Consider the following 24,367-nt stretch of genomic DNA (forward strand, 5'->3'; position numbering starts at 1 on the left):
CTTTGGCTATGCCAGATGGTACTCCCTTTGTGTGTGGTTTCCTGGCTCTGAAGGTTGTTTTATTTTTTCATAAAACCTGATTTGGTACAACCATGACAACCGGGAACAAAAACAGAAGACTCCAGTTTCATAAACTTGACACACCTAAGCACAGAAAGGGTACATTATAACAAAGGTGATGTATTGATATTTGTAAAATGGCCAGTGCTGGAAGAGATTCCATACACACACACACACACACACACACACACACAGTGGGAGAAGGGAACAGTCAGAGGGCGGAGGGGAGGAAAAGTAGAATTAATAGGCATTGAATTAGAACGAATTATATATTACATATTATATAATATATATTCATAGCTAGGGCCAAAATTTATTATGACCAAAATGGAATTCTTATCCTCTTATTTTGTAAATTGGCTGCTTAATTGTATTTTAACTAATATGAAAGATGTTTTATGGAGCTACATTCTTTACTATTTTATTTAAAGATAAAACATGAAAACACATAAATTTTTGTCTAAAATTATTAAATGAAGTAAACTAAAATTGCAAATTTAAAGGCAATACATTAAACACAAAAGAAATAATAGTATCAATCTGATTAGTTGACTCAATATGAAATATGTGTATGTTTTGTCTTTTCAAAGGATTTTAAATTCCTGAGTCTCAATTCTAGTGTGTGCATGTGCATGCATGTGTTGCAGATGTTCATGTCATTTTTAATACTAACCCCTAAAGGAATAGATGAACTTTAGATAGAGAAAGGAGGAAGGAGGAGAAGACAGGGGGCATGTGGGTAGGAAAGATGGTGGAATGAGATGCACATCATTACTTAGGTACATCTATGAAGACACAAATGGTTTGACTCTACTTTGTGTACAACCAGAGACATGAAAAAGTGTGGTCTATATGTGTAATATGAATTGAATGGCATTCTGCTGTCATATATAACAAATTAGAATAAATATAATTAAAAAATACTACCCCCTTAAGTCTAGTATTATGAAGAATCTAAACCATCTGTACAAAGTGTTTTTGTCTCATTATATAGAAACAGAATTAAAGCAATTGACAACATAATAGATTACTATACCAAAACAAAGTTTACTATACTGCTCATAACTATTTCAGACAATTAAATATATCTTGGCTGGATTTTAATTTGAATTAGATGGAGATATTTTATCTCTTTTTTACTATACTTGCACTGATAGGCACAGTCCATATCTTAGGATAATAACTTCTATGCCTAAAGAGACCCAAGTCTTTAGCAAACTATCAGACTCTAAAATGTTAAGAGTTACAAATAGCTCCTTGGCATCCCAGATGAGAATATTTTATTATGTCTACTAATTAATTAGAAAGTCAATTCCAGCTTTATTTTATGAGCATGGTGATATTCAATTCCAAACTTAAATCTGTCACATTCCTGTTTAATTGTACGCAAGGTATAATATGGACTTTGGAAGACTTTTTAACAAATAAATTTATCTACTTTTTTTGAAAACTTAAATAGTGTATTGTGTAAATTATCTACAGAAAAGTAATGATTCAAATGTATGATATGTCAAGATCATTGTACTGTCATGTGTAACTAATTAAATAAAAAAAGAAAAATAATGACTGTCCCATTGTTTAGGCCATCAAACATCATATGTGTTTATTTATATTATTATAATTGGGGAAAATGAACATTGGGTTCATTCATTATTACCACAGGCTGCTTTCTTGATATTCTTTCATTTGCAGAGTTTATGAGTTCAGTCTCACAGTCCTTCAATCTTTAAAATAGAATCCTATGTTAAGTAAATTTCTATTTCCTTTTCTCCACATGATCTTATAGAGCTGGACTTAGAATCATCTAAAACACAGGGGAATTTGAAAAGTAATTGGAAGTGGTTTCTGACAACAACATCTGCTCTTATTACCACAAGCCAGCTATTATTTCCTGAGCGCAGTTTCAAGGGTACAGAACATTTAGCATCCTGCTAGGATTGAAGAGTAAGTCTCTGGTGGCAGTGTGGTTTTCTATTTTGAGAAGGTTTTCAGGTGTGACACCAACTCTGACCTGCATGACAGTGAATGTCAGACAGAACATTCAGTTTCCCTTCTCTTACTCTTTAATTCTTTTATCTAGGTTCCTCAATTTGTTTCCTAGGTATTTTTCTTGGGTTTGAAATGTATCATAATTGCACTATTTACATTTAGTCCAAACTGTTCTCAATGCTTGTACTGATTTCTATAGGTGTGTTAGTGGCTTAAATGCAGGAATCATTCTGCTTAATGTAGCACTTAAAGCATCAATAAAGCAAAAAAAAAAAAAAATGATGATTTTATAAAATTTCCTCTAATTATCTGAAATAAAAGGGGACTCATAAAAAAACGATAACACCTGAGAATAAAACTGTCACGTATCTTCATGACTGATGTTTATATTTCTCCCTCTGATGCTTAGAGATCATTATCTTCTCTGAGTCTCAATTTTTTTTTTTTTAAATTGAGGTCATTTTGTCAGTTACTTTAAAAATGTATTCCACCTCAATAATAACAGTAATCAGAAATCCCAGCATTTTCCTAGCACTATACTTCCTGTGTTCTTCTCAGCGTTTTGCACGTATTAACTCACTTAGACCTAAAACAGCAATGTCACCATCACCTTGTCCCAGATGAGGAAATCAAGGACCAGACCACGAAGGACTTGTTCTAGTTCCCCCATCTAGTACCAGGTGGAACAAGAACTTTTTTTTTTTTTTTGAGATAAAGAAAAAAGAAGGTTTAATTTTTTGCTAGCAAAGGAGAAACACAGGGGAATCCTGTCCCAGAGGCTATGATTCTGCCCATCTTTGGGAACAGAGGGCTTTAAAGAGGTAATTCAAAAGCTACTTTGCATTTTTTCTCTTTGGAGTTGTAATTCACTTGTTAATTTGAGAGATAGTCATTTCTAAGATCTTCTGTTGCCATCCCCAAAGTCTGGATTACTACATTCCTATGGTGGGAGTAGATTTAGATTGACTAACCAATGTATTTCCTGAGAGACTATCCATAGGATCAATGCAGTATTAGACATATATTAAAAGGGCAGTAACATATACGAACAAAACAAAAACACAGACAACCAGAGGAAATTCCTAAACCCAAGACCAACAAATAGAACCTAGAAAAGCAACATTCTTAGGAGCTCAAATTCTGCTTAACAATGACCCCTACACCAGTGGTGCCACAGATGTCCCCATAAGGAAAGACAAAAATGTTCCCAAAAAGAGAAATCAGAGGTGTGGAATTAAGAGTATTGGCACACACTGAGGGATTTATCAAATAGCCAAGGATATCCTGAGTTTCCTGAGTTCAGTTTCCTTTTTCTCAAATTGGACCATGATGGAGCAAACTGTTCCATTCAGGTAGAGAAGATGGGAGTTCTCCGAAGCAAAAGACCTTCAGCAGCTGCTGCAAAGGTCCGTCAGTCCCTCTGTCTACTCAGGAATAGCTCCTCTGTTGGACTTGAGGCAAACTCACCTGTGTCCTAACTCTCTTGCAGTTGGACCTCAACAAGTTCACTAGCACCGTGAATCCTCAGCAAGGTAGTAGGGTTCCTTGGGAGCCAGGCCTGCCCAAAAAACTGGAGTTGGGACTGCTCCTTAGTCCCACCTGGCTTTCAATATTTGTTACTACGAGTTCTGTCCTTGTACCCAATGCCAATCCAATAACAAGGACACAGTTTTGAGAAAAAGCAAAAAGAAGGTTCATTACTTTTCTAGCAAAGGAGAACACAGGAGACTCCTCTCCCAAAGGTTATGATTCTCGGAACAGGGACTTGAGCCAAGGGGAATGTCTCCAGAACTTGACAAAATTGCAATGCTACATCGTGATTTTGTGAACTGACTGAATTGCTCTTCTACATTAAAAAAAAAATCTTGATTCCTTTTCTGAGTAAAAAATGTATCATGTTTTTATTATATTCCTTAGGTGCTCTATCAAAGAAAAAAATGACATTCCCCAAAGTGACTATTTAACAATTCTCATTGAATTTATGCTTTAAATTAATTATATAAACTGACTTCAAATTGTAAAGACATTACATATTTTATCTTTATTTATAAAAATGTTTTGTATAAAATTCTACATTTGACCATTATCATATCACCTTTTATGCTTATGTATTTTCTGATATAGGTAATGATTTACATCTATGTAACGTTTTAACTTTATAATTTCAGCTGATGTAGTCTAGTTTTGTGTTGTACTTATAAGCTTTATAATGGTTTTATGGCTCACACTGACTTTGTTAAACAACCTCACAAAGGTTTGGGGGTGGGGGGGCTATCACAAAACTAGCAATCTGAGAACATTGCATATAAATGTTTTCTTTCTTAAACTATAAAATAAAATGCAAGTAGGGAAAAGCTGATGTATATGTAAACTGATGGAGTGGAACATATTAATCAGTATTGCTTTGAGGCTAGTCCTGGTTCTTCAATGGCCACTGATCTGAAAGAAAGAAAAAGGAAATAAATAGATCAGATAGGCCACCTATTGTAAAAGTGATTAGTGGCTTATATATATAATAAACATTGTCTTAAGATTTTGGTAAAATTTTAAGACCTGAAATTTTTTTTTTTTTTTTTTTGTTTCCTTTGAGTTGTAGCAACATTTTTTTTTCCTGGAAAATGTATCTGTTCTGTGACCCAATACAAACTTTTTAACTGCTCATATGTTATGTTACTTACCAAAAGCATAGGTACTTTAGTATAGGTATAATATGTATCAAGCAGTATGCAGCCAGGTTACAGAGTTTTTTTTGTTTTGTTTTACTAATATTTGTTTCTTATATAATTTAACACACATAGTTTTAGTATACATAATTTGAGAGGGATAATTATCAGGGGATTCAGGAAAAAAGTTCATTTTTTGAAAAAAAAAAAAAAAACTTGGTTGCATTGGAAAGAAATATTCCTGGTGGAGGTGATGGGGGCCTGATCACTTCTCCCCTTCACTGATGCTACATGAGCAAGTCTGTGTCCTTAGGTATTGGGAGTAGGTTTGAGTTCCAAGTGCTTCAATAGGCAAAGCATCTGACTCATGACAGCTTAGTTCCTTAGAAAGAGGCAGAGCATGAATAGGAGCCAAAGTTTTCTCGAGATAAGGTGGAGAAAACAAAGTTTGGTTAGCTAACCCAAAGGCAAAAGCCATACTGAAAGGAAGAGATAAGCCCAGAAGCATTGAAATGGAACATAATGATAGAGGTTGTTGAGATCTACTATTGCTGCAGGTACATAGGATCCACAATGTGCATGCATGGAAAGAATGGATTGACTTGGAGTTTATTTTCTAGGAAAACCTCTCTGATGGACTCAGGATTCTGAACATTGATTCTAAGATGTGTTAGTTTTCTGGAATACCCCATTCCTAAAGCTCCTTACTGATATATTCAGGGATTCCTTTGAACTTCCTGATGCACACAACTAACAAATAATTAGAAAACTCATTGAGGAAAATAGTTTCTGTAGCATTTATCATATAATGATGAGTATGTTTTTATAATAATAAAACTAGATGTAATAATAGCAGAAAACATTTATGGAGTGTTTAATTCTAGACAGGGTGATAATACCTCACTTTCCTTTAGTTTTCGCAGCACTCATGATGAGTTGTTATTACAACCATCACTAAACAATAGGGGACAGATTATTGAAGTTATCAAATTTGTATAATGGATTTAAGATCACACACCTTATAACTGGGTCATCCAACTCCTATCTAAGTCTTGTGATTCTAAACCAATTTCTTCTAGATTGGGGTTGAGCAAGATCATTATTAGAAAAAAATGTTAGCAGATGTTGTCTCATAGTAGTGAACAAATCAGTAAAGGGCAATTAAATCTGATTTCTGTCTTCTGTACAATATCTCTCAAAGTGTGTCCACTAACCCACACCAAAAATTAGTACTTATAGGTAGATATGCATTTATTATGAAATGAAAGGAGTGTGTGAGCATTCAGGGACTAAAAATAAAGTCTCAGCAACATGGCAGGGCAATGTGCAGAGAAAGAACAGATGAGAGAGAATCCATAGCACCATCCAAACTCAGAGATTCTGCATGTGACACAAGAGCATCCCTTCCCTGGACCTGCTGCGGGAAATCTCAAAATGATTCCAGGCAAAACTGAACTGGAGTTCCCTGGTATTGAATGTGGATAGAGAACTAAGACAACTGCACTTATAATAAAGGAAAAATCATTATTAATGATCGAGAAATGTGGTGACATTTATGTTGTAAAAATCTTTACAGTTGCTCCTTTTCTTCCCTGCAGACGTAGTGTCAACATTTCCTGAAGGTTCAGTGGGTTAAACAAACCCTGTGTGTAGTTTAAGGAACAACTTTAATGTGTGTATAAATTGAAACTTGCAGGATTACATTGATAAGATAATGCTGGTACTTTCATCTATCATTTAAATCTAATCATTTAATTAAGCTTTAGTAACTTTTAATTAATTTTTTAACCCCAAGAAAAGCTTAGATGACAGCCAAGAATGCTTACTTCTAACTAATATGCAAAGTGTGCTATAGCTCTCATAACCATTCATATAGCTTATTGATATTGAAGACTACTCTTCTTATTGTTACCTTTAATTTAATCAAACATTATTTAAAGTATATCAAATGAAGTTAGAACTTTATTAAATATCAATAACATTTGAATGAACTGTATAAAACTCTCATTCTGAAATATAAAGACTTTATTTCCAGACTCTTGGAATTTAAAAAGTAATATTTTACTTGTATTTTCACTTAGTACTTTTTAAGTAAACTATACTTCACAAATGTGTATCCATTACAATGTTTCTGTTGAATTTTACTTTTAATTGTCATTTCTCTATCATCCTTCCAGGAAGATTTTGTACCAGTCACAGAGTATTAACATAGTAAATACTCAGTAAATCTCAGAGTCAAGAATTTAACATTTGTGTTAAATATTACCAAGCTCAATGACACATACAATGTAAGCAGCACAGTTAAATAATATTGAATGAATTTAACAGACATGCCTTCCTCACAACATGAGACATGTCTATCACTCTATTTAGTACACCAAGTTTACTAGGCATATTGAGCTGGACAAATGAACTTCATTATTCTCTTGATGTGTAAGTACATAAGGATTCCATTCTATATAAGTATAGATAGATTCCTTTAATCCATTACTGGTGATGACTGACAATTTATAGTTTGATTGAATTGATATTTATTTAAAATCTACCAAATTCACAAGGATAAGACAAATTCCTAAGAGATTGTATTATGGACAAATATTTGTGCCTTCCAAAATTCATATGTTGAAACCCAAACACCCAATGTGATAGTCTATAGAGGTGGTGGCTTCGGGGAAATTATTAACTTTAGATGATCATTAGGGTGGGGCTTCTGTAATGCAAGTAGGGTCCTTGTAAGTGGGGAAGAGACCGAATCTTTTTCTTGTGTTCATCTGTCCAAAGAAGATATGTGGGCCTCAGAATGAAATCTACCTTGTTAGAACCTTGATATTGGACTTCCACCTCCACAAGAGTGACAGATAAATTTCTGTTGTTTAAGTCACCCAGCTTAGGGAATTGGATTATGGCAGTTGAATTCATCAGAAATGTTTAGAGTGAAAGCTTAAGGGCAGATATATATATATATTTTTTTTAAAGAACAGGAAACATCAACCTGAGCTGTAGGTTGAGTAGAAACTAAAAGTAAGTGAAAAAAGAGAACAGAGAGGATTTGGGGAAACAACTAAAGCAATATATTCAGATAGACCTGAAAGTAGCTAAATAGATTGACTTGAGATAAAAATAAATGATTGGATTAGATAGTTTTAAGATGTCTCATGAAAAAAAAATGTATAAATCATTAAACTCAGTGGTAAAGGGAAATATCACCTGACCCTGAAAAATTAGCTTATTTCATAGGAAAAAGAGGCCAAATATATCAGATTTTTAAAGTAATAGGTCGAGATAAGGTATATATAGTTCAGATTTTTTTCCTGAATTACTGCTTTGAACATTAAAGCTATTTCCTGATTATGAGCATACATCAAAAGAATTAATTTAGAATGATTCATAGCTTTCATCTTTAAAAAGCAATCTGCAGTGATTTAGAAAGATACAAGATACACGTATCCTTTATAATAAGGTAAAATATACAAATGAGCAACCTCAGTTAATTCGTTTTTAAAAAATTAAATTCACTGTATTTCTAATAACTGAAGAAGCATAATAGATTTAGTGGAAACATATTCCCTGTCTTCAAATTCATTACTTTTCTTTCCTGCTGTGTCCATTCTTCTGTGAATTTCATCCATTGAGTCTTTAATTATACCATTCTTCAGTTTGTAATCCACCTTCTAGAACATGTTAATCATAACTGTTAACTTTTTCTCAATATTTCTGATAAGTTATTCATAAGTATTATATGTTTTGAATTTTATCTGGCTTCCTGGTTACTTTCAATGGTAGCATTCCTCTGCTGCAAACTATTCCTACAGAGTAATAGATACATGTCCATCCCCAGTAGCATTCTATAGAGCCCACTGGGGCTAGGGATCAGTTTTAAGTGGATATTAGTTGAGATTTTACCATTTTTTCAGCTGCGAAATTCAGATGCTTAAAAAAATTAGTTAACATAAAATATTTACATTAAAAAAATTAGTTAACATAAAATATTTACATTATTTTAAAATAATTTTCAAACACTAGAATCAATTCCAGATCAACAAACACAGCTTCTAGTTGATGGTTTTATCTGATAAAATCTTAGGTGAACTGTATGAAAAGGCAACCCATGTTTTTTCTGCATAATATTATTTTTCTCTTACTATAAATTTCTGTGAGTGGATCACTCATTCATTACTGATGTGTGAATCTTACCTTCTTGGACGTTTAATATATGGCCCATGTATTTTCTGCCTTTGTATATTTAAAATTGATATCAGATCATGTGGGATTTGCTAGTAGTTTATAAGGAGGTTTTCCAGCCCAGAATCATCCAAGGGAGATAGTTAAGTGCACTATGAAATTTAAGTTGTATCTAAAAAAATATATGAGAGTTTTAGCTACAAGCAATAAGGAAGGAATACCCATCTAGGTCTTCTGGTGTCCTAAGGACTCTGTTTCATTTCCACACTATTGGGCTTTCTCAATCTCATGATTACATCCCATAGCTTGACAACAATGAACTTGTTGACCGACAGGTCTTCTATTTGTAATACCTGCCCAAACTTTATTCTCAATCAGCCTTTGTATGCCTTCTCTCTCTTCCTCTGTTGATTTGCTGAGAGCAATGACACACACACACACACACACACACACACACACACACACATTTGTATTATCGGTACTAAAAATTTATGGGCCATTATCATAACTGCATTCTCAGTACAGTTCAAAAAATCATTCTGCATTATTTAGAAAAGCTTCTTACTTTTTACTTTAGAAAATAGTGTTTTTGCCCTCATCCTTTTAATACAAAAAAATCACTGATGTACAAAAATGTGAAAGTGTGACAATGACAACATATGAAATTCTGTTATTGAAAGTCCCCTTGGGTGCACTCTAGGGCAACAGTTACTCCGATGGAAAATAGTTTTATAAAACCATTTTTTTTCTCATGAAATAATTTATTATTCTTAGGCAAAGAGGGTAAACTAGTCAATCAATATCAGCGCTAAGTAGATGGTCTCCGTAGTTATTACCAGACTGCGATGAGCCGGAGCCTGAAAGAACCACACCAAGGATTTTACAGACATGGCAAAAGCAAAGCACACAAGGCAGCAGCAAAGTGTGTCTTTATGTCTCCTGGTTCTGACAGTAATTCTCTGATCTGAAATGCAAGGACAATACTAAACCACACCCTCTTCCTAAAGAGAGGCCACTCACTGCTGTGTCTCTAAGTTTTGAAAACACATAATCTTTCCCTGGGACTGGACCATATCTTCCCATATGTGACTGATCATCTTGCCCAAACTTTGGAGGAGATGTCAAAACCAAACAAAAACAGAGACGGATTTCTGATGAAGGAATTTTAAATTGGAAATAAAGAACAAGATAGAAGTGCTGGACACACATGTACAGACTGGGGTGGCCTCTGTTATATCGCAAGAAAAAAGGAAAGTTTGCAAGTTTTATTAGAGCAGAACAATTTAAGCCAGCTATTTAAAAAAAAAAAAAGTTCCTTAGCACTTTTGCTGCTTGCAGGAGCTGACACCTGATTGCTCAGTTACTGATTGTAGCAGTTACTATGTGAAATTGGTCTTAAGGTCATAATTGACAATTCTGCTATTGATTATTAAGTAAAAATAGTCTTTACAGATAAGACAGGCTATTTTCTTGTATTGGTCCTATGATATGATTCCTGGACTAGATGTCTAAGACATGAAATTTCCCTTTTCTTTCTCCTGGCCCATTTGTTTCATTTTGATATAATGTGACAAAGATGACCTATTCTCTGTAATGAAGTTGTACAGAAGATAATGCATTTCTGGCTAAGTTGGAGGATAAGGTAGTTGAGTATTTTGAGGGGCAAAAATCCTTTCTCAAGGAAGAAGCAGCTGAGTATGCTCAGAATGCACTTCAAAGCATGTAGTAGAATGTGGGTAGTATTCTGAAAATTGGTAGAACTCTCTGGAAACCTCAGTGATTCTGTTATTAATTTGGCAATGCTATTGGTCCTCTTTTGAAAAAGAAGTTCTTGGTCTCACAGGACACCTGAGTAGGCACCGCATTAACTCTTAAAACCACCCACTAAAAGATGTGGAAATTTTGTGTGAGTTTCACTGTGCTACCCCAACCCCATAGTTATTTAGACTTCACAAGTGTAAGTATGGATGGATGCACACAATTCTCTCTTCACTTCTAGTCAAGTCAGATATTAGAAATGTACCACAACTGAGTAGGTTCTGATCCACGTAAGTTTGCTTCTTTAGCTGCGGGCTGTAACCATTCCGCTTGGAGGCCCTGAACCCCTGCCTGGTACCTGATCCCTAGAGCTCTGACACACCTCTCAAAGGTTCTTGTTTAGTTTCCATCCTCCCTCTTGTACATACTTGGAATATGCCAATTTACCAGAGCAAATGTCTCAAGTCTTTCTCTCTTGAGCTTTGGGAGATGGTCAGTGTTTTTCTGGTGTCTTGTTTGCAGGAATGATCATCTCACAGTTCAAACTTGGTTGTTCAGCTGAGATCAATATCTTCAACATACTTAGGAGCAGAGGAAGACTTGAACTCATCTTGGCAGCCTTCCTCCCTCTCTGGATTTTTGGACCTTTTGCATTGATTCAGAATATGTTGAGCCTTATACCAATTTTTGTGTTTTAATAAACATGCTTTATGAAAATGTTTGTGCTTTAATTTACATGTTCAATTGCTCTTGCAAGCTTCTCCCTCCTAACCTAGAAAAAATCTTATGTGCCTGTGTATTTGGGATAGAATACATCATGAGCTCATGATACAATTATGGTTCACAATCAAGATGAGAGTATTCTACATAACCTCATACACTTTATGCTGTCACTTTTAGGAAACTATGGTTCTCAAGGACTCCAAAATAAATACTCAATTTGTCCCCCAACTTCATAAATTAAAAAAATGATGAGAATAAAAATACCAATGGCACAACTAAAAATATCATAACAATAAAAAAGTATTGTGATTGCTGTCATTATCAATTTGCTATTCTATTTGTTCTTGCTATGTATCCCATGAAGACTGTGCAGTCAAATATTGATACCCCTTCTTGATAAGCCAAATTCAAAGTGAAATAGAGACATGGCTTATAGTTTAACAATCCTTATAATATGATAAATAAATAAGGTTGGGTTCTCTAATAAATTGGAAACAATTGGATTCAATATTTATAAAACTATGTTTAAAGTGTTAAATATATGTGCACATCTTTCTGTACATTTAAGACATAAGTAAATAAATCCAAACAGTACCATAACAAAAAATATATCAGGTCAGGTTCGGTTCTGGTATTCTTCCTTTTTTTTTGTTTTTTGGAACTCAGGATTGAACCCAAGGGGTACTTAACCTCTGAGTCACTTCCTCAGCCCTTTTTAATATTTTATTTAAAGATAGGGTCTCACTGAGTTGCTAAGTGCCGCCCTAAGTTGCTGAGGCTGGTTTTGAACTCACAATCCTCCTGCCTCAGCCTCCCAAGCTGCTGGAATTACAGGCATGCATACCATGCCTTGCGTGTTAGGGTATTCTTAAATTCTTCAAAATAAACATAATCAAGTAAAATAAGAGAAAAAAAATCAAGTTTTAAAATGATTTTTAGTGTGCGACACCAATTCAATGTGGCAAATGAGGAAAGAAAAAATGAAAGCATTTTTTTGATCTATAAATAAACAAGGGATTTACATCTAGTATTGTGTCTGATAGTGTTTTAAGTTAATTAGAAGTAATCAAATTAAATAAATTGAAAACTAGGCAAAAGTTATGAGCAGGCAATTCACATAGAATGCCTTTCAAATGACTGGTATAATAATAATAAGTTGCTCAATTTCATTAGACAAAAGAGTATTGGATATTAAAACAGTAATGAGTGAACATTTCCTCCCCATTGTTGATATAAATGAACCCTTTAACAGAGTTAAATGCTAACGATGGAGCAGATGGTGGAGTGGTGAAAATTCTTCTATCACTTTGAAGAATGATTTAAAAGAATGTAGTAAAACTGACATATGCTCTAACTCCACACATATAACCCTAGTACCTCCCCAAAAGAAATGCCAGGGGCACATGTTTGTGAGGATAATGTATAAGGCCACTTTTTGGAAAGTAGGGAATATGACAAAGATATTAAACAATGGACTAGCAAGGAGTTGATCAGGAGACACATGGACTATAAAATGCATGGCAATCCTGTGACAACTCCTTGAACATGTAGTAAACAATGATTAGCCATACAGGTGTATGTAAATACACACAAACACACATTCATACATATTTTAAGAAAATACAGTATTAATTATTTTATACTTAAAAGGTTCATTTGTTTAGATTGTTGGACTTTACAATTTACAAATCACTGTAGTATGCTGATACAGTTTGCATTCTCCAATTGAACAAAATGGTATGTCATTGTATGTATTTAAAAACATGATGTTATTTAATATATGGTCTTCATGTTTAAAAATATAGAAAGTACTACATCTTGATTAATTTTGTCTAAATCCAAAATAAAAGGAAATTATAATTCCCTATAGAACAAAAATGCCATCTTTGGTGTGTCTTTCAACTCTCCCCATTTCCATGAAGAAATTATATCAAATGAAAGACTAGCATATTCATTTTATGCAAAATCAAGATGCCTCTCCCAGAATTAATGAATGGAATATTAGAATTTCTTTTTGTTTAAAAGAAAAGGGAAGATCAAGAGAAAGAGACAAGGTCTGATGGAAATTTGAAGTTAAAATATTGACACAGAGGATATTTAAACATTTTTTAATTTGTTCTAATTAGTTACACATAACAGTAGAATGCATTTTGACACACTGTACACAAATGGAGCACAACTTCCCCTTCCTCTGGATGTACATGGTGCATAGTCACCCCCAGTAGTGTAACCACACATGTACATAGGGTAATAACATCGTCTCACTCCACCGTTCTTCCTACCCCATCACCTTTCCCCTCCTTTCACTCCCCTCTGCCCAATCCAAACTTCCTCCATTCTTCCCTACCCTTGGCCTCTTTATGGATCAGTATCTGCTTATCAGAAAAAGCATTCAGCCTAGATGTTTTTTGGGGGAGGGGATGGCTTATTTCACTTGGCATGATAGTCTCTAGCTCCATCAATTTACCTACAAATGCCATAATTTCATTCTAGCATCCCATTGTGTATATTTCTTTATCCATTCATCTGTTGAAGGGCATCTAGGTTGATTTCACTGTTTAGCTCTTATGAACAGAGCTGCTATAAAGATTGATGTGGATGCATCACTGTAGTATGCTGATTTTAAGTCCTTTGGATATAAACTGGGGAGTTGGATAGCTGGGTTAAATGGTGATTCCATTGAAAGTTTTCTTAGGAGTCTCCATACTGCTTTCAGAGTGGTTGCACCAATTTGCAGTCTCACCAGCAATGTACGAGTGAACCTTTTCCCCCATATCCTTGTCAACACTTATTATTGCTTGTAATCTATTAAGACCATTCTGACTAGAGTGAGATGAAATCATAGAGTAGTTTTGATTTGTATTTCTCTAATTGCTGGAGATGATGAGCAATTTTTCATGTCTTTTAATTGATTGTATTTCTTCTTCTGTGAAATGTCTGTTCAGGTTCCTTAGTCCATTTATGAATTGGGGTTTTTGTTTCTTTGGTGTTAAGTTTTTTTTGTGTTCTTTATATATTCTGGAGATTAATGCTCTATCTGAAGTGTGTTTACTAAAGATTTTCTCCCATTCTGTAGATGCTGTCTTCATGTTATTGATTGTTTCCTTTACGAGAAGAAGCTTTTTAGTTAGAATCTATCCCATTTACTGATTCTTGATTTTACTTCTTGTGCTTTAGCTGACATGATGAAGATTTGGGCCTATTTTTTCTTGTATTAGACGCAGGGTCTCTAGTCTAATTCCTAAGTCCCTGATCCATTTTGAGTTGAAGCTTGTGCATGGTGGAGAGATAGAAGTTTAATTTCATTTTAGTTTGTCCAATGTATGTTTTTGGTGACTTTGTCTAGTATGAGATAAGTATATTTATGTGGGTTTGTCTCTGTGTCTTCTGTTCTGTACCATTGATCCACATTCTATTTGGTTTGTTACTATTGCTCTGTAGAATAGTTTAAGGTTCGGTATTGTGATGCCTCCTGCTTCACTCTTCTTGCTAAGGATTGCTTTGGCTATTCTGGGTCTCTTATTTTTTCAAATAAATTTTATGATTGCTTTTTCTATTTCTATGAAGAATATCATTGGGATTTTAACAGGAATTGCATTAAATCTGTATAACTCTTCTTGTAATATGTCCATTTTCACAATATTAATTTTGCCTATCCAAGAGCATTGGAGATCTTTCCATCTTCTAAGTTCTTCTTTAATTTCTTTAGAAACTATTTTGAAAATTTATACTCCAATAAAATAGAGAATCTCCAAGACATTGACAACTTTCTTGAGGCATATCATATACCTAAATTGAATCAGGAGGACACACACAATTTAAACAGATCAATTTCAAGCAATAAAATATAAGACGCCATCAAAGCCTACCAACCAAGAAAAGCCCAGGACCAGATGGACTCTCAACCAAGTTTTACAAAACCTTCAAAGAAGAACTAAGGTCATTAATATTTTGGAAAATATAAGCAAAACAAACCAATCCCAAAAAAACCAAAGGCCAAATGTTTTCTCTGATATGCGGATGCTAATACACAATAAGGCAATATGAGGGGTGGGGTATGGAAGAATATAGTTGCTTTGATAAATACTTTGATAATAAATTCAGCAAAGTAGATGCATACTATATCAATACTCATAAATTAATAAATCTCATATGTTCTAATAGAAGTTCTGCTGAGAAAGATATCAGGAAAACCATCTTATTCACAATAATCTGAAAATGCAAAATAAAATACTTGGGAATTAATCTACCCATGGAGATGAAATACCTTTAAAATGAAAACTATAGACTGAAGAAATAAATTGAAGACCTTAGAAGATGGAAAGACCTCCCATGTTCTTGAACAGGGAGAATTGATATTGTCAAAATGGCCAAAAATTTTACACAGATTTAATGCAATCTTAACCATTATTTTATTTGTTCTAATTAGTTAAACATGACAATAGAATGCACTTTGACACATCATACATATATGGAGTAAAATTTCTCATTCTTCTGGTTGTACGTATTATAGAATCATACCGGTTGTATAGTTATATATGCACATAGGGTAATAATGTCTGATTCATTCTACTATCCCTCCTACTCCCATACTCCTCTCCTCTCTTTACTACCCTCAACATAATCCAAAGTAACTCTATTTCTTCGTAGCCCCCCAACCCATTGCCTTATTGTAAATTAGCATCTGCATACCAGAGAAAACATTCAGCCTTTGGTTTTTGAAGATTTTTTTGTTTTGCTAGAACAATATCCTCCAAAATATTAATGACATTTTACACAGAATTAAAATAAAGGAATACCAATTTTTTTTTGTAAAAGTAAAATATCCAAAATAACCAAAGCAGGCTTAAGCAAGAGGAATGATGGTAGAGGCACCACAATATCAAATCTTAAATTATACTATCAGGCTATAGTAACAAAAACAGTGTGATATTGGCATTAAAATAGACATGAAAGCCAATGGAACAGAGCAGAATAGAAGACAGAGACACAGAACCACATATTTACAGTTACCTGATACTTGACATAGTTTCCAAAAATATATTTTAGTGAAAAGATAGCCTTTGTAATAATTCATGCTGGGAAAACTGGATATTCATATATTGAAGAGTGAAACTAAATCCCATCTCTACACAATCTGCACCAGTTCTCCCTATGATTGCATATCCCCCCCCCCATCACAAGAGCATGGGTCAAAGGTGTTGACAAAAAACATGTTACTCAGAAGTTTCAATTGCTCATGGGTGTTTTTTTAATGCTTTTTGAGCACTTCCTTTGAGATTCAATGTCTCTCCATTTATTCCCAAATTCCTATCTCACCAAGAGCCTTAGAGGGCAATTGAGATAGCAGATAATGAAAGAAAGACTATAAAAATTATAGTTCCAAATGTTTGGTGAGCAAATATCTAAAATTTTGCAGGGATCAATATATACAAGGGCATTACTTCATAAATGACATTCTGCAGTAAGCCAAGTTTCCCAAAGCATTAACCAGAGTATTGTATTTAATAAGCAAACACATGGAAATAACAAATTCACAATGTTTTTTTTTTCCACATAAGGAAAGAGCTAGAAATCAGAGGTATAGTAAGATTTTGGTCCTTCCCTTTTCAAAGTTCCAATATGATGTTGAGATGGACTAAGTTTTCACACATGCGTCCTTACTCATTCTCCACTTGTCTTTGGGCTGTCATTATTGAGAATTATCTGGTCTGCTGTTGGAGAAACATGGGTATGACCCATGAATCTGATCAACACTTCAGTCCATTGATCAGTACTGCACTCTTATATGAGCAAGAAATAAGTATTGAATCCTTTGGATCAATGAAATGCTGCCATATAGTAATAACGTTCGTCAACTTAGCTAATAAAGGAATTTATATCTGAGGGTCATATGGTTATCACAAAAACCTAAACCTCTACTGGTTTAGGATTAGCATGTAGCATTGGCATAAGTTTATTCAGCATGAAAGGAAAGGATATCACAGACTGAAAAACAGCTGATTGACATTGAGCAATAAGAAAGCACTTGCTAATTTAAAGTGTCTCAAATAACTACAGGGAAGACCACATGCTGATTGTAGCTATCATTCTAGGAAAAGTGATTAGGAAAACTGAGAATCATTAGAAACATATTTCAAGCTAACAAATGTACTCAGGCAAACACTGAGTAGCTTTCTTGAAGAAATGGATGAGAATAAACAGTAAAAGAGAACCATGTATTGGATTCCAAATTAGAATAAATATGTTCAGAACAATTCCTCAGTGACAAAGTCTAGCACTTCAAAAATAAAATGACAGTCTTATTTGAAAAATAAATCATTTAATAAGATAAATACAATTCTGCAAAAATTATATATATGTGTGTGTGTGTGTGTATATATATATATATATATATATATATATATATATATATATATATATATATAAAATCTGTTGATACAGATGAAATAAACTAAAGGTGTAAAGTTGTTCATGAAAATCAATAAGATATTTACCTCTGCAAGTAACCAAGTGAGAGCAAGCTATCCTGGGGCATGTGAGGGTCCACACTTTCTCTGCCTCCCATCTCTATACAATGTACAAATACACACACACACACACACACACACACACCATGGAGGAGAAAGATATAGTTTAGTACATTAAAAAGTTATCAGTTATAAGTATTATGTAGTCAATTTCAAATAAGGAATGCAACTTGAGGATCTCTGCAGAGCTCATTAAAATAATAGTGATGTTTGTACTGAGAGTGATGATACTCATTTGACAGGTAAGACACGTTTCCAAGGAAGACAGAAATTTAGAAGAAGGGGTAGAAACTTGTTTTGAGTTTTCAAGGAAGAAGTGGTTAGTTGTTGTGGTCTAAGAGAAAAAAAACCAAGGAAAGTAATGCGGGATGAAGCTCAGAATCACTTTTTGTACTCTCACTGATGGATGAAGTTTCTTTTGGAATACTTAGAGAAGAACACTAGTACAACATTACACCAGTTCACTAGACATGGATAGTTCTGCTAACTTATGTAAAACATCCATTCTCAGGGTCTGGTTAGAATAGGATTTGCACTTTTAAACTTATGTTTTTTAACATCAGTGATACACCCTATATTTAGTACTTCTTTAATGACTATTTTCAGTACATCTAAGAACATATCATTTTAATGTATTTCACATGGAACAGACCTTGGACATCAGATATATTTTTTTATACAGCTACATGTGACCTGATTTTCAATCACTTTAATGTTCAGACCTCATCTGTTGATACAGGTAAAGTAAACTAAAGGTGTGAAGTTGTTCATGCAATAAGATATTTACCTTTGCAAGTAATCAGTGAGAGCAAACTATCCTTTAGCATGTGAGGGTCCACACGTTCTCTGCCTTCCATCTCTACTGTTACCTGCTCTTTCCTTCTCTGCCCTCCCATAGTACTTCCAATGGGGTAGATCCATGAGAAGAAAAGTGTGGCTATATTTTAAATATATTCCTTATGCCTCCTTCATTTCCTGTGCATCATGATTTTCTGTAGTGGACATGGTGTTGGAGTGTAGTTTATTGTCATGGTGATGCTTTCTTCATCCTCAGCACCACTTAATGCTCTCTCTGTGCCTTTTCTTGGTAGGAATTGGGAGGGATGCTAGTGATATGCCTCTGCAGAAACTCAACTTCTCCACTTTCATAGCTGGCAATCTTACTGCCAAGTCGAAATTTAATACTGACAGTGGATTCCATTTCTCTGGGAGAATCCACACCATTTTTTTTAAATATAGGTAATCTTTCCTACTTCAACAATTCATTTCCAACTGTGTGAGGGAAGAATATTTGAAGTGATTTAACTTTTATATAAATATTTTAAGCATCTAGAGTCATTTGTGCTTATACTTACTATCATGTAACAATGATCTGATTGGCATGCTTGTAACTATTATGGAAAATAAACAAACATTTGGATAAATGGGTACTGCTTTTAAACTGTAAGTGATATACTATTGGAAGCATAAACTTATTCTCATAATAGGATTTTTAGACAAATTCTATGACTACATGAAACGCGAATATCAAATATTTATCACGTAATTGCTATCATTGTTTTTTAATATCACCCAGCATTTTCTAGGGAGAGTGCCAGGCTGATTATGTGAGCACATAAAGTGAGTGATGTGTTCTGAATAAAGCCATAGCAATTAGAAGTGAGAACACTGAAATATATGAGGCAGCGGCAAACAGTGGTAGAATAAAAAATACCTCATCTTATATTCTGGTTTGGCACTGGGCTATTGAGTTTAATTATATTAGTCATTAAAATTTTCCAAAACGGAGAGCATTTGCTCAAATTTTAGGATTTTTTAGTAGAGCCATTAATCTAACAAAGGAAAATTATCTGTGTCCATTTGAATGAATTTGGACAAATTACTGCATAAAGTTTAGGGGGAAAATATCCTTCTTCTCTATACTTCATCCAAACCTCTCAAATTAGAATAATCTAAAACCATCAAAATAGACAATAATTCTTATTTTTTTTAACCTATGAAGAAAAATTCTTGAAATTTGGGGATTTTTTTTTCCCATTTGAAGAGCATACATTTGAAGAGCATACCCAACATTATTCACTGTTTACTTTTTTAAACAAGTATTTAATATTCTGTTCTCATCTTGAGACACTTGTGGTGGGAATGTACAAAAATCACCTCATGTCTCAAAAGCAGAAACTTTTCCTATGCAGAATCATCATGAAAAGATTCATAGTACACTTCTATTCTTATCCCCAGTCTTGCCTGGGAAATGAATAATGACAGGTGTATGCAACCTGTTGAAACTCGGAACATTCTCACAAGGAAGTGCCTTCTTGTAGAGTTCAAACAGCCAATTTTCCCTGTGCTATTTATGAAATTAAAATATTTAATGAATTTTATAATATTTCATAAGGATGGATTTAAAAAACCTAACTTGATGTTTTAGGATTGTTATATAATAGAAAGTGTAAACTCCAAGAGTAAACAACTAAGGAAGCATGCTTACATCTATATTTATTGAAAAAAATATCGTTATTGTTTGAAAAGTTGAAAAACTCATCTAATTGAATATTTCATTTAAAGGAAACTCTAACACACACACTCACGCACGTACATATGCAGACACATATCACTAAACCATTTCCATGACTTGGTTGATAAAACTTTCTTGAATTAGTATGAATGTTGCTCAAAGTATGAAATAAGATCAGGATCCAGAAAGTTAGGAAAAATTTTTAAAAATTAAAATTTAAAGGAATTTTATAAGGATGTCATGTGTATGTTAGGAAGTAAATAATTAGATTCTAAAAGCGATAACCTATTCAGTCCATCCTAATTTAATTGTACTGACTGGGTGGTACCTGTTGGCAGGTGGGGAGGAGGTGAGTCCCAGGGGGCATGACCTTCCCCAGGTCTCTCTGCTGCTTGGCCACCACACTATTCCCCCATGATGAACTGGCTTGTCTTGGGCACAATGCAAAGGAATTTGCTGTGTTTGGAGTGAGACCTCTGAAACCAGGAGCTTCTAATAAATTTTCCTTCCTCCATGTTATTCTTGGTGAGTATTTTGGTCACAGTGATGCACAATCTGGCAAAAACAATGGATCACAATTGAAAAAGGACAAGAGTTTGGTGGAAGAAATAATGGAGACAAAAAAATAAATAAAAACAAAACCAAAAAACAAAACAAAACAACAACAACACAAACCAAGAAAAGAATGTGAGAAACTAAATGAAGAAAAGGAATTAAATTAAAGGATACAAATTTCACCTGGGGAATACATGTGCTAGAAGTCAGAGCAAGTCACCTTGCGGCAGCATAATTAGGAATTATTCCAAAAGCTTGTGAATGGGGAAATCTGTGTGAATACTGCCACTTGACACCAAGGCCAGGTGTCTTGACTCTGAGTTAACTCTGATGACTTGATATACAGAAAATGTTAGATCTGAAGACTTAAGTTAAAAGAAAAGCTACTGAATTAAGGTCTTCTGAATAATGAATTGACCAAATTTCTGTAGCTGTGGATTTTAGTACTCTAAAATAAGTTAGTTATGTTGATATAAAAAGGCATTGATTCAAAGGAAAAAGAGGGGGATAAATTTGAGAACCAATACTGTGTACCCTCACAGTGAGAATCAAAAGTATATCTTATGTTCTACCTGAACCCAACTTTGTTATTAGATTATCTTCAATAGCTTTTCCTTTTCAGAGACTGTCCAACTCAAGCAAATAATTTTTTTTGAGTGTGGAAACTTTTATTTTTATATTATTAATATTATTACTATGTCTTTATGGTTATGCATAGTGGCTGGGTTCATTGATTGTTCATTCCAGGAACATTAGGAAAGACCCATTAAGTCTTCAATAGGAAGTAGTTCACAACTTATATTATTTTGAATTCCTCTCTTCAAATCTTAGTCTTGCTTGGGAGGCCAAGCTACAAATCAACCATCTTGGACTGTTGTAGCATGATCCTGACCCAATCATCACATGTTTCTATTTTGCAAGTTGTGCTTTAAATTCAATAAATGAAAACTCTAACATTCTCTCCCTGAAACACTGGAAAAACTTGTATAGTTAATTTTTCCACTTAATTTGAAGGTGAGAAATACACTTAATTTTATTTTACCAGCAGGTGATATTTGGGGAACTAGGTTTGACAGATTTCTAGACACAATATAGTCCTACAAAATACTTAATGCTCTTAATAATAATATTTATTGTAGAACAAAATTTATTAAATCTAATTTTAAATTACTATTCTTATAATCTATAAGAACTCTATAATACTCTTCTTTTACTCTATAATACTCTTCTTTTACTCTATAAAATTTCTTCCTAGAAATAAGACATTCTGATATAAGGAGGCTGACTCATAGTGGGGTAGGGAGGAAGAACATGGGAGGAATAGATGAATTCTAGATAGGGAAGAAGAGAGGGAGGGAAAAGGAGGAGGCAGGGGATTAGCAAGGATGGTGGAATGTGATGGACATCATTATCCAAAGTACATGTATGAAGACACGAATTAGGTGTCAACCTACTTTATATACAAACAGAGATATGAAAAATTGTGGTATATATGTGTAATAAGAATTGTAATGCAAAAAACCCCACAAAGTACATGTATAAAGACATGAATTGGTTTGAATATACTTTATATACAAAGATATGAAAAATTGTGCTCTATATGTGTAATAAGAATTGTATGCATTCCGTTGTCATGTTTTTAAAAAAATAAAATCAATAAAACAATGAAATAAGACATTTGTGAAAACATTAAGGACTTTCTTGGCTTATTTATTTGTTTGATAGAAAAATATTTGATAAATGCTTCATTATGTAAAGATTTATTATAACAAAACATTAGTCATCAGGTGTCTTTTTTAAAAATATTTATTTCTTAGTTGTACACAATACCTTTATTTTGTTTATTTATTTTTATGTGGTGCTGAGGATCAAACCCAGGGCCTCGCACGTGCTAGGCAAGTGCTCTACCGCTGAGCCACAACCCCAACCCCTAGTCATCAGGTATCTTGAAGGGGCCCAATGTGAAACTTTTAGTAGTCAAGAACTATGGGAGATGTAAAACCTATTTATGGTTTTAGTTGAACAAATGGACCCTCATATTTTTTAAATACTTAGTTTAAGAGACATGGAGTTCTTCAACATGTACATGCCAGTGCCAATTTCTTCCTAGTTTTCTATTTAATTGAACTCCTTAAAATAATATTTCTTTTACCACTAAAAACGTTAGAGGGGTGTGTGTGTGTGTGTGTGTGTGTGTGTACTAAATCACATATGACCTATCTTAAAAATAGATCCTAAAAATACAACCTCAAGGACACTAAGCCACATTTTTTAAAAAATTTATTTTGAGAGAGGGTCTTGCTAAGTTGCTGAGGCTGGCCTTGTACCTGTGATCCACCTGTCTCAGTCTCCAGAGTCAATGTGATGACAGATGTGCACAGCTATGCCCAGCAACACATTCGTTTTGAGCAGAAGTGGACATTGAGAGAAATATTTCTGTGTCTGTAGAGCCTCAGCAAGTTCCACTGAACCCATATTCAGGGCTGTGACATAATACACTTTGGTGGGTGCTGTTCACCTTGAATATGGCTGAAGTTTCATGGGGTAAAACAGCATTGTGATTCTCAATGTCATACACTAAAGGTTCTACAAACAAAAGAAGCAATAAAATTAAAAATTAATAGCAAAGTGTAGCTGAACAAGTCAAGGGGTTGAAAACTAAATGGGATTGTATTAAAAAACCTTTAGCAGGAGTGGAATGACAATTAGAAATTGGTAAACAGAGAATACTGCTTGAAATGCTACTAGCTAAAATGTTGCTTTGAAGAAAACTAGTAGTGTTGGATAAAATTACTGAGAAACTTAGAAATGAACACACTATGCCTAAAACTGTGCAGATTGAAATAAAGGGGAAGACTTATATAAAATATTAGATAAAATAGCACTGACATAATCAATCAACTTTATTATAGAGAAAAAAAAAATGACAAGAAAGCCATAGCTCAGTTCTCTGAAAAGTGTAATAATGTAGATAAACATCTGAACAACAACAACAACAAAGGTAAAAATAAACCAAGAGGAGATATTTAAAATGAAAAAAAAATATGTTCTAAAAATTGAAAATTAATTTGATAAATACCAAGGACATTTTAACACAACAAAACTGGTGAAGAAAGAAATTTTAAGTAGATCCTACAGAGAACTTTAGCTGAGGGACAAACTTCAGAAGCAGTCCCCTAGACTAGGCACCAGAGAAATCTACCCCATCATCAATAGGACTGTCTATCATGGGATGAGTGTGTTGTTGATGCCACAAGAAATCTGCAAGAAACAGTCATGAGAATTGGAAGGGAAAAAATGTGCAAGAATGACAACCTATAAAATATTGTCTTTGTGAGTTAGTGTGCCAGAAATGAAAGTATGAATTACTTAGGGCTGACATTTTAGTTTTC

This window comes from Marmota flaviventris, chromosome 15 (assembly GCF_047511675.1).
Source record: "Marmota flaviventris isolate mMarFla1 chromosome 15, mMarFla1.hap1, whole genome shotgun sequence".
Classification (NCBI taxonomy): domain Eukaryota; kingdom Metazoa; phylum Chordata; class Mammalia; order Rodentia; family Sciuridae; genus Marmota; species Marmota flaviventris.